The following is an 11321-nucleotide window of genomic DNA, read 5'->3' on the forward strand; positions in this document are numbered from 1 at the left end:
ATCTCATATCAATTTAGTCAATTTCTTCAGTGACAGAGACGAAGATCTTCTGGTGTCTGAGGAATTTGTTCTGACTGAGGAGTTAGGAATTCGCCAGTGCGAATTGCCTACACAGTGAGGAACATGATAGCCATGAGGAATTCGAACCTCAACTATCCGACCGTTGTTGTGCTACGCACCAGCTGTCCTAAAAATATCTACCCACCTAATGGTCATATCCTGAAGGGCATTTATGTCTTATCATGTTGGGCTGCTCCCTAGGCTATAAATAGCCGCTCCCCTACAATCACTAGCTGGTTGGCTGCTCCGAGAGAAACTGACACTTGGCATTTGAGAGCATCCCATCCTCCGAGGACTTTGAGCGAAAATCATCAAGTGAGGAAATAACCAAATCCCAAACCCAAACACCTACAAACCCAAAGTGATTGAGCATCACTGAAGAGATTGTTCCTGCGTGGAACCGACGCTTGTTACCTTTGAGGACTGTGTATCCTCCAGATGGTTAGGCATCATGGTCTGAGCATCCAAGAGGAATTATGGATCGCCGAGTGACCGAGTTTGTGAAGGTTCAGAAGTCACATGTGAAGACTTACCACTACTGTTGGGCAAGATTTGCGTGATCTTAGCTCAAGGAGAATATGGTGAGGACTGTGTATCCGGGACTGTGTGTCCTCAAGTTTAAATACTCAGCCGCTCCAACCAGACGTACAACTGTCACAACAGTTGGAATTGGTCGACCAAATCATTATCTTCACTGAGCCTACTGGTTCTATTTCCTCAACCCTTTCATTTTCTCTGTTATGTGTTGATGAACCTGATCATTACTATTTGAAGACTTTGACTGAAGACTTTCTCTAATTCGTCAATCCTAGTTCTTCAATCAGTTTGTCTTCATCTTGCTTATCTCGTGTTTACGCTTTCTGTACTCTGTGTTTTGTATTTCATTTCATCATGAAGACTATGTTGTTGCTTTGTTATGCTTATACCTGAGTACTTATTCCGCTGCAAGTAGTTCTTCACTTAGGAATTTCCTCACCCTGAAATTCCTCAGTGAAGAATTCATAAAAATCGCCTATTCACCCCCCCCCCTCTAGTCGATGTAACGCACTTTCACTTTCTCTCTTGCGCTTCTTCTTATTCTTATTTTTACACTATCCTCTCCATAGAATATTGGCACTTCTTCCATTTCTTCTTCTTCACCCAAAGGTTTGGGGTCTGGTATAGGATCTAGCACAGGTGGTAATCCAGCTCCTGCATCATCCTCTTTTGGCTTCCTAAACTTGTTACATGCAAATTGTTGTTCATCCAATATGTTGGTATAAGAATTCCTCCTTGAAGTGTTCATCTTCATAGAGAAACCCATCTTGAGGGCATAATCATTGTAGTGATCCTTAGCACCCTACAGAGTGTCAAATCTCATCCCAACAAATGGCTCCATTGGCTGAGAACCAGCCTCATCTTCATCCATAGCATTTCGATCAACACCAACTGCCCCTGCCCTTAGTTTTGTCTCGGTAGGTCCTGCAACTGTGGTGTTTGTTTCCTCGAGTGTATGGCTTTCTGATTGCATGTTGACATCAACATCATTCATCAAGCCATGATCTTGATGAGGCTGTGTGAAAACCCCTGAATGTACAAACTCGACATCATCATTTGGCAACTCATTGAGATCGGGAGGCAACACATTGAGGTCTATCATCCTTGAAAGCTTCTTCAACCTGCATTTTGTTTCAACAAAAAAGTCATTAACAAGCTATATTGGGGCATAGTTGCTAGCACTTTGATGACATGAATTTAACACCGTTACAATCATTTTCATTGTTTCAAAAACTGCAAGTAGTCGGTTTTTACATAGCTTTTTTTCTCCAGATACAACTTTTTTCATAGTAGTTGCACAAAGGCAGCACAACATTTTGCACAAAAATGTCATAGAATTGCACAATTTTTTCATACCAGTTGGCACAAATTTTGAGCATTTCCAGTCACACAAACACAATTTTTGACAATTTTTATGATACAAGCTGGATAAAAATGTAGCATACCAGTTTCACACAAGTACTTTAAAAGTTGGAACAAGCATCATTCTAGTTGGAGAATATAAGAATATTCAGGCAGTAGTTACATTTTGTATTGACCATCTTTTTTGTTTTTTTTGTATCTACAATGTGCAGTTCTAAGAAGAAAGGGAGGTCATGATTTTCTGCAGATGAATGCAAGTGGTTTAGTAAAAGAACTTAGTAACTTTTTCTTCACATACAACTTTTTTGATAGTAGTTGCACAAAGGCAGCACAACATTTGCACAAAAGTGTCATAGAATTGCACAAATTTTTCATACCAGCTGGTCAAATTGTGAGCATTTCCAGTCACAGAAACACATTTTTGACATTTTTTAATGATACAAACTGGATAAAAATGTAGCATACCAGTTGCACACAAGTAGTAACAAAGTTGGAACAAGCATCATAGTAGTTGGTAAATATAAAAACATGTTTCAGATAGTAGCTACATTTTTATTGACCATTTTTGTATCGACAATGTGCAGGCCTGACTTGAGAGGGAGGGCATGGTTTACTGCAGATCAATGCAAGTGAACATATCAAGCAAGGTCTGCTACGTCAAGTTCAAAGATAGAAGCAAATTCATATTTGAACTATATTTGTCTATAGCTATTTTAGTTAGATTTGCACAGCTAGAACAACGGTTTGATGGGTGTGTTTTTTAGATTTTTGTGATCACAGCGTGTGAAAGCTATTAACTAAGACATATATTTGCAGACTGCTTTTATCAGAACATATCGTATATTGCTCATCATCATATATTGGTTGTTTTCTTCCATATCTTTTCAAGTTCCTGCCAAGGTTGCACAGTTTTGTGCCTTTTTTATTTTTTCCAGTTGCACAGCTTGTGGGTATAGTTGGATGCTACAACTGGGTTAGTTGCAGAAGATAGTTTCAGAGTTGCATAATCTACTGAGTTGGCACACAACACTCCTTCAGTTGCCTACTTTATTTGGTTTAGTTGCAGGAAAGTAACCTACTGGTTGCACTGTTTTTTCCTAAGACCTATATTTGCACAATTTTTTTCAGTTGCACAGTTTGTGCTCGTAGTTGGATGCCACAACTGAGTTAGTTGCAAAAAATAGCATTAGAGCTGCCAAATTCTAGTGAGTTGGCACACAGTACTCCTTCAGTTGGCAACTTCATTTGACTTAGTTGCACGAAAAGGAAACTACTGGGTGCACAGTTTTTCTACAAACACATTATGCAGGATTTCATTTGATTTTTGACGATCAAATACATGAGAAATACACGAGTAAAAGACACGTGCAAGGAAATTGTTACAAGGGCAAGTAGACAAGAGAGTCTCGGCAAGAAGATGGGCAAGTCTTCTCACCTGTGGATCTCCAGGTAGGTTCTTTTTTCGCCCTCCCCCCATTGATCTGCTTTTCTCTTGGTCTTCTTTTCTGATTTCTAAGCCCTCTTCTCTTCTCATCTCTTATTTGTCCCTGGGAGCTGCCATGTTTGTTCTTCTCTCCTGGCGACTGTCGGTGTCAAAACCGGCGGATCTCGGGTAGGGGTCCCGAACTGTGCGTCTAAGGCTAATGGTAACAGGAGGCTGGGGACACGATGTTTACCCAGGTTCGGGCCCTCTTGATGTAGGTAATACCCTACTTCCTCCTTGATTGATAATGATGATATGAGTATTACAAGAGTTGATCTACCACGAGATCGTAGAGGCTAAACCCTAGAAGCTAGCCTATGATTATCATTGTTCTTGTCCTATGAACTAAACCCTCCGATTTATATAGACACCGGAGGGAGCTAGGGTTACATAGAGTCGGTTACAGAGAAGGAGATCTAATATCCGAATTGCCAAGCTTGCCTTCCACGCAAAGGAGAGTCCCATCCGTACATAGGCCAAAGTCTTCAATCTTGTATCCTTATAGTCCAACAGTCCGGCCAAAGTATATAGTCCGGCTGTTCGAACACCCCCTAATCCAGGATTCCCTCAGTAGCCCCTGAACCAGGCTTCAATGACAATGAGTCCGGCACGCAGATTGTCTTCGGCATTGCAAGGCGGGTTCCATCTCCGAATACTCCAAGGTAAATTTCGAACACGAGGATCGTGTCCGGCTCTACAAAATAATTTCCACATACCACCGTAGAGAGCACAGTTTTTCACAAATCGAATCTGTTAACAATTTTTCATAACTTGATATCACACCGTGGCCCGGTCCTTATCTGAACCGTTTCTCAACCAGCTATTGCGCATATTGCGAGGTGGTTTTCTAGGCACGTCTTGTCTAAGCATAGATCGTGTCCCCTTATCACGGGATTCTCTTCAATACGGGTGTGGGTAACCAACCGTACCATCAATCGCGGCGAGTGGGGAACGAGCAGGTTCTACTAGGCAAACGGGGAGGCACAAAGTTTTTATTGCCTCTATAAACAGATAAGGCCTCCTCTTTTTCACCCACGCCTTCTTCTCCTTCTTCTCGTCCATTCCCTTTCGCTCGAGCCCTAGCGCCCAAGCGTTCGTCTTCTCCACCAAAAGAGGTTCTCCGAAAATGTCCGGATCCGGAGCAGGAGGCAAATGGACGACCTCTACCGTCCAGGAGAAGGATATCAAAAAGCTTCGGGAGGCTGGGTACCTGGCCAAGAAAATCAGCCACCGTCTTCCAATGGCGGGATAGATTGTCCCCACTCCGGAGCCCCACGAGAGGGTTGTATTCCTCCCTCATTTTGTCTGCGGGCTCGGGTTTCCCCTTCACCCATTTGTTCGCGGCATCATGTATTATTACGAGATTGATTTTCATGATCTATACCCTAATTCCTTCCTCAACATCTCGACGTTTATCATCGTGTGCGAGGCCTTTCTCCGTATCTCGCCACACTTCGGCTTATGGCTGAAGATTTTCAATGTGAATCCCAAGGTGGTGAACGGCGAGCACGCCGAGTGCGGAGGCGCCATGGTGAGCAAGATGCCCAAGGTCACATGGCCGACATGCACTTTCAATGATTTCATCAAGGAGTGGCAGCAGCAGTGGTTCTACATCACTGAGCGGCACAGCAAAAAGTGGGCCGCTGCTCCCGAATTCTAATCCGGAGCCCCCCTGCGGCTTACGTCCTGGCCCAAGAAGGACCTGGACTGGTCCTCGTCTAACGAAATGTTGGTGCTCTAGACGTGCGTCAAGGGTATGGTAGACAAGGACATCAAGCTTGTCAATGTAGTCCACGTGATGTTAGTTCGCCTGGTTCTTCCTTGTCAGCACAGGGCCTGCAATTTGTGGGAGTACGACCCGGTCGAGCACCAAACCCTATGGGAGCTCTATGGCTCCTCGCACGAGGATATCTGGAGGGTGCTCTTCAAGTCCAGCAAATCGTGGCCGGACTCCGCTGAGGACCGTGGGTACCAATTGTCCCGCCCTGCAAGTCCGGTAAGTCATCGCTACATTTTGTCCATCCACATGTTTCGTTGGCACAATTCTCCTAGGGATGGACCAAGAAGGCAGGGCGGATAGACTGTTCGGCCCCACTACCGAAAGAACCAGTCGGACCACTTTTGACGAAGATGCTGGTCCCAGCGCCTTACAAGGCACCGAAGAGGGAGGCCAACAAGGAGGCCAAGGAGACCAGGGGCGGCCTCCGTCGCCACGGTGCTTCGGACACAAAATCCGAAGACTCTAATGCCCATGCTTCCTCTGAAGAGGACGAGGAGGAGGAAGAAGATGAGTCCCCTGTGAGGGGAGGAAAGTAAAGGACGGCCTCCTCATCCTTGGAGGCCGAATCGCCTAAGAGGGGGAAAAAACCCTTCCAGAGGCGTCCACCACTGCCGCCGATAGCAGCCCAGAGTGGGATCCCAGGGCCCAGCCCCTGTGAACTCGTGAGTACACGAAATCCGAACACTCCTATGCGTCTAGGATCATTAAGGCACAATATTTTGATTTGCGCCATAATTTTTGAAATCTAGCAAGGTCCCGCACCGAACAATCCTCGTCGGAGGACTCGTTGAGCTCGGATGCCATAGAGAGCGAGACACCCCCGAAGGACCCTTTCCGTACACATAGGAATGACACCGAGGTGTCATCCCAGAAGGACCCAGACCAGGGAGGCCAAACTTCAGGGTCCGGATATATGGGAGTGACGGCTCCCATGAGCGTCGACGGCGGGGCGGATCTTAAATTCGGCCCACAGCCGGACATATTCCTGGAGACCTTTAAGGCTCCAGAGTCAGGCAGGCAGCCTCCCCCGGCTGGAGGGGGCGTGCCTGATCCACCGACAGCCCCTGTCCAACCAGAGGTGCAGGACAGCTTATCGACAGCGCTAAAAAGTGCTTCCATCGTCGATGAACATCACGCCCTTATGGGTGCGGTGATTGAGCAGATTCAGTCTGCTGAAAGTGGACTCGATGAATCCTGCATCAGCCTTATAAAAGGCTTTGAGGTATGTTTTATGAGGTTTTGAAGATTGTCATAGTATGGATAGTAGCCCTTGATACACTGTTCGGGGAAAGAAAGAACCGGACAGAGGATCAAATTTCCATTCGCAGGAGACTCAGTTGATGACATATATCTCTTCCTTTATAAGCGGGTGTCTGTAGCGACTGCCGCCTCTCATACTGCGGAAGTATCCGGACTGAAGCGGAGTTTGGAGCGGGCCGAAGAAGAACTTGGCCGCGTGAAGAAGTAGTTGGGGGACAACCAAGGTATGCCGAAACCTTGGTCTTTTTAGCATAGATGAATAATTGTGCCTGATGAAAGTATTGTGCGCTCTAGGGGCGATGGCTCAATTTGAGGCGCTTAAGAAGGCTATGGCCGAAGCCGAAAAGAAGGCAGCCGCGGAGTAGGCTCTTTGTCAAAAGCACGAGGCCAGGGTCATTGAAGCTGAACAAGAGCTCCAGGAAGCCGTGAAGAAAAGTGAGACTTTGGAGCAGAGTCTATCAGGGAAAGAATCCGGACTCGCCCAAGCTCTGCAGGCCATAAATGATGCTCAGGAGGAAGCCCAAGGTGCTCTGAAGGAAATTCAGGAGGCGAGGAGGATTGCGGCTGGTAAGGCTTTTTCCTTATACAAGGTGGTCTTTATTTAGTAAGAGGAGAAAATCAAGGTGATAAGTTGAATTATGATTTCTCCAGGGGCGTTTGCGGAGCTGCCATGCAGCATCTCTGATGCCGCTCAATTCTACTGAGCTGAGGAGAAGAAGACGGCGGAAAAGCTCTTCTGGTCGCAGTATTTGGTGCCAAATTATCCGGTGCCTTTTGTCGATCAGCTGAAGCAGCTGATTGAACTGCACAAGGCGGCCGAACTAGCCATGAAGGATTTAATTGTCCGGCTTTGACCGTCGAGCCAATTCCAAGCAGTTACCTCGGGCTCATGAAGCGGATTGTGAGTTCTTGCCCTCGGCTCGAAGTCATTAAGCGGTCGGTCTGTATAGAAGGTGCACGAATGGCATTTACCCGCGCGAAAGTGCACTGGGGAAATCTTGATGCTGAAAAGCTGATGACCGAGGGACCGCCGGAGGGGAAGGAGCACCGCAAGCCCGAATTATATTATGATAGTGTCCTGAAAGGAGCCCGCCTTGTGGCGGAGCAATGTACCAAAGACATTGTATTTCCATGAAGACAGTCATGTTGTCCTTTGTAAGGAGGAACGAGGTCACTTTTATTATGTATTGCATGTTATGTGAAATTTTTCCTCATGTGCGACCGTTTCATATATATTAATCCTAAGAGTTGGCCAGTCATCGGCTCCTGCCCCCACGTAGGAAGTATGGGGGTGTTCGGGATAAACCTGAACACTCTTTATCCCATTTTTGGATCCTTGAAGGAGGTGTTCAGCATAATGAACCAGGCAATCAGACTATAGGGCTTTATCACTCTCACTTAGCCATAGGAGTTTGAGTAAGGTAGGTGCAACCCCTGGTGTTCGGAAGACTGCACGAGGGGCTCTATCAGCACCTGATCGAAAGAAAGAACGAGGCATCACATGCTACATTGCTTATGGCATTATGCAGAATAAATCCTTAAAGATTTTACAACCTCTCGAACAGTTGACCAACTCTCGCCGTATCATGACAGTCAGTTTTCGGCTTTCTCTACTGAGGTGCTCGTCCGGAAGAACCTGAACACAATCACAGTAGTTCTCCCAGCGCTACCTTAGCCGATATAGAGGAACATAAGGTACCAAAACATGGGAGCCGGGCAAACCCAATTATTGACCCAAGACATGATTCAGAGCTGATGCATATAATGCTATAAGTTCGGGGTGCCGAGCGACCGAGAAGGTGGTCGGACTTTGTTGCCATAGTATGGGTATAATGAAGCCCCCAGCGTATTAGGGCATGACACGATGTACGAATGCCATTATGACGAAAGGTGTCTGGGAAATGATAGCAGATAAGCGTCATATAACTCTACATGTTGTATTCGAGTAATACGTCTAGTAAGGTTGATGTTATACAAAGAGGTATGACGGCGGAACCTGCTGAGACCGGGCGGCAGGGAGCTGTGTGCACATCCGAAGTTTATCCGGATTGTCTTTGGGGGGAATATCTAGGGATTCCCTTGCACATCCGAGCTGATTCCCTATCGCCAGTCCTGTCCTACTCAAGGGTGAACCTGTGAAGGGAATATGAGAAATGTTTGTGTGCCACAGAGCGGTTGAGCCACGTAATGTGGCCGTTCCTAGCTTTTTCTTAATTGAGCTCTGGTTGAGCCGATCTATCATGCCGTGCAGTGGTTCGAGCCGAGCTATCATACTCGCTTTGTTGAGTCGACGTCCCGAAAAGTGCATGTCCATTCCCATTTGGGGATGTGGATGGCGTTTATCATGTTCACCGTTTTGATTTGTGGGGGAAATTTCTTTTGCCCTCTATTGTTGGTGATCTGGGCTCCTCGTCGTCTTCATTGCTTTGAGACCCCTTCTCCTTGTTTTCAGCGCCTGACCTGTCGGCTTGTTTAAAGACCCAGCATTCTCTATTGGTATGATTGGTTGTCATTCCAGGGGTACCATGAATTTGGCATGGGCGGTCAAGTATGCGGTCCAGGCCGGATAGGCCCGTATTGTTCTTTTGAAGTGGCTTTTTCCACTAACCGAACTGAGAGCCACGGAATCCGGCATTGACTGTTGTATCTTGGGCGTCATCATTGTTTTTGCGACACTTATGTTTGTTGCGTCGAGGTTTGCCATTGCTGTCTCTGGCCTCTGATGGGCCAGGATAGCTTGTTGTGTTGTTGCTACGAGCCAACCAGCTATCTTCACTCGCACAAAAGCGGATCATGAGTGTCATGAGGGCTGCCATGGACTTCGGCTTCTCTTGGCCGAGTTGTCGGGCGAGCCACTCATCGTGGATATTATGCTTAAAGGCCGCTAGGGCTTCGGCATCCAGACAGTCGACGATTTGGTTCTTTTTAGTTAGGAACCGAGTCCAAAATTTCCTGGCTGACTCTCCGGGCTGTTGGATTATGTGACTTAAGTCATCAGCGTCCGGTGGTCGCACGTAAGTGCCCTGGAAGTTGTCAAGGAACGCATCCTCCAGGTTCTCCCAACTACCAATGGAGCTTCCTGGCAGGCTGTTCAGCCAATGTCGAATCGGTCCTTTGAGCTTAAGGGGGAGATACTTGAAGGCATGTAGGTCATCGCCGCGGGCCACGTGAATGTGGAGAAGGAAATCTTCAATCCATACCGCGGGGTCTGTTGTGCCATTGTATGATTCGATGTTTACGGGTTTAAACCCTTCTGGGAATTCATGATCCATTACTTCATCAGTGAAGCATAGGGGGGGTGGCGCCTCTGTGTCGGGCTGTATCACGACGCCGTTCGGATGAATCTGGTCGGTTGTATTCGGCCCAGCTGGACTTGTTTTTGGTGTATCCGGTGTAACGATTATTTACGCGTGGTGGCGTGCCCCCGCGATCCGTAGATCGATCTTGATTGTACTGCTTTGTTTCCCGGTACGTCTCGCAGGTCTTGCGTGTAGCCCCTGGCCGTAGTGTGTTGGCGGCGGGGTGAGGGATGATGTTCGGGCTGGTGTGCCACTTTGTCTCGGCCACGAGGTGGCCGGTCAGCCTCGTCCTGTGCTGGTAATGTGGGCTCTAGTGCCTCCTCCTCGAGTTGAGGTAGCAACCTGCGCTTTGGGTAACTTTTGGTTGGGCGCTCGAGTCCGTACTCCTCGGCTGCCAGGACCTCAGTCCATCTGTCTGTTAGCAGATCTTGATCTTAAATCTTGTATCTTCATAGTCCAACAGTCCGGCCAAAGTATATAGTCCGGCTGTCCGAACACCCCCTAATCCAAGACTCCCTCAGCGGCGAAGGAGGATTTTGCGCCCTGGGCAGATCCTTCTTTCGTGGGAAGAAGAAGATGGCATGGGGGCAGTTGGTCTCGCGCGGTTTGGTGAGGAGGGTGGGGTTCGGAGGCAGGTGCACGTGATCCCGCGGCCAGTTGTCCTCGCGGGGTTGTTTTCTCGAGCTTACCTGTTCATGCGGCGGGTCCTGGCAGTTTTCGTGCACGCGGGATGGGTCTGAGGTGGTTTTCACGCGGGCGGGTGGGTGGGTTTCCTTTTTTGCTTTGGGGGGACCAGACGGTTTCCTTTTTTGTTGGGCGCTGGCTAGCGATCCCAGGGCAGTCGGCCGCCCACAAGACGCGCCCATTAATCTCCCCAATCATGTACGTAATGAATGGGACCTTTATTAATGGAAGAGATAAAAATTGTAACCTTGTGGAGGGGTCCGAGCCGACCGACCCGGCCGACCTTGATTGCCCCACCCTCCCAGGGTTAAGCCAACTCCACCGCACGACCCCAAATCGTCCGAGGCTGTTAGTTCAAGGTAAAACGGACATACGCGATGTCCCAACGCGCGACTCAATCCTAAAAAACTGTCTGTTTCTGGTCCGCCTCGACCCATCCTCGGAGCAAAGTTGGTTTGGTTTGCGTCTGAAACGGACACGCCCGGACGTTTTCTGCGTGGTCCTCGTCCGCCCCTGCCCTTTGGCATTTGACCCTGGGCCCACTTGTCATTGGAACCAGATGGACCCGGCTGTGCACCCACCCGTCCTTCTCTCTCTCTCCCTTTTTCTCCCTCTCCCACTCTCTCGTTTTGCAGCCGGAGGCCACCTCCACGCGGCCATGACGGGGCGCGGCTGCGGGCGTGGTGGTGGGCGACGGGTGGTGGAGCGCGCGCGGCGGTGGGCGGCGAGGCGTGCGCGAGCTTGGTGGTGCGAGGCAGGCGGGGCGAGGTGGGTGCGCACGGGCGGCGAGGCGGGTGGGCTGCTGTAGGCGAGCGCGAGTGGTAAAGGCAAGCTGCTGCGGGAGGGGCGGCTGGGC

This window comes from Triticum dicoccoides, chromosome 3B (assembly GCF_002162155.2).
Source record: "Triticum dicoccoides isolate Atlit2015 ecotype Zavitan chromosome 3B, WEW_v2.0, whole genome shotgun sequence".
Classification (NCBI taxonomy): Eukaryota; Viridiplantae; Streptophyta; class Magnoliopsida; order Poales; family Poaceae; genus Triticum; species Triticum dicoccoides.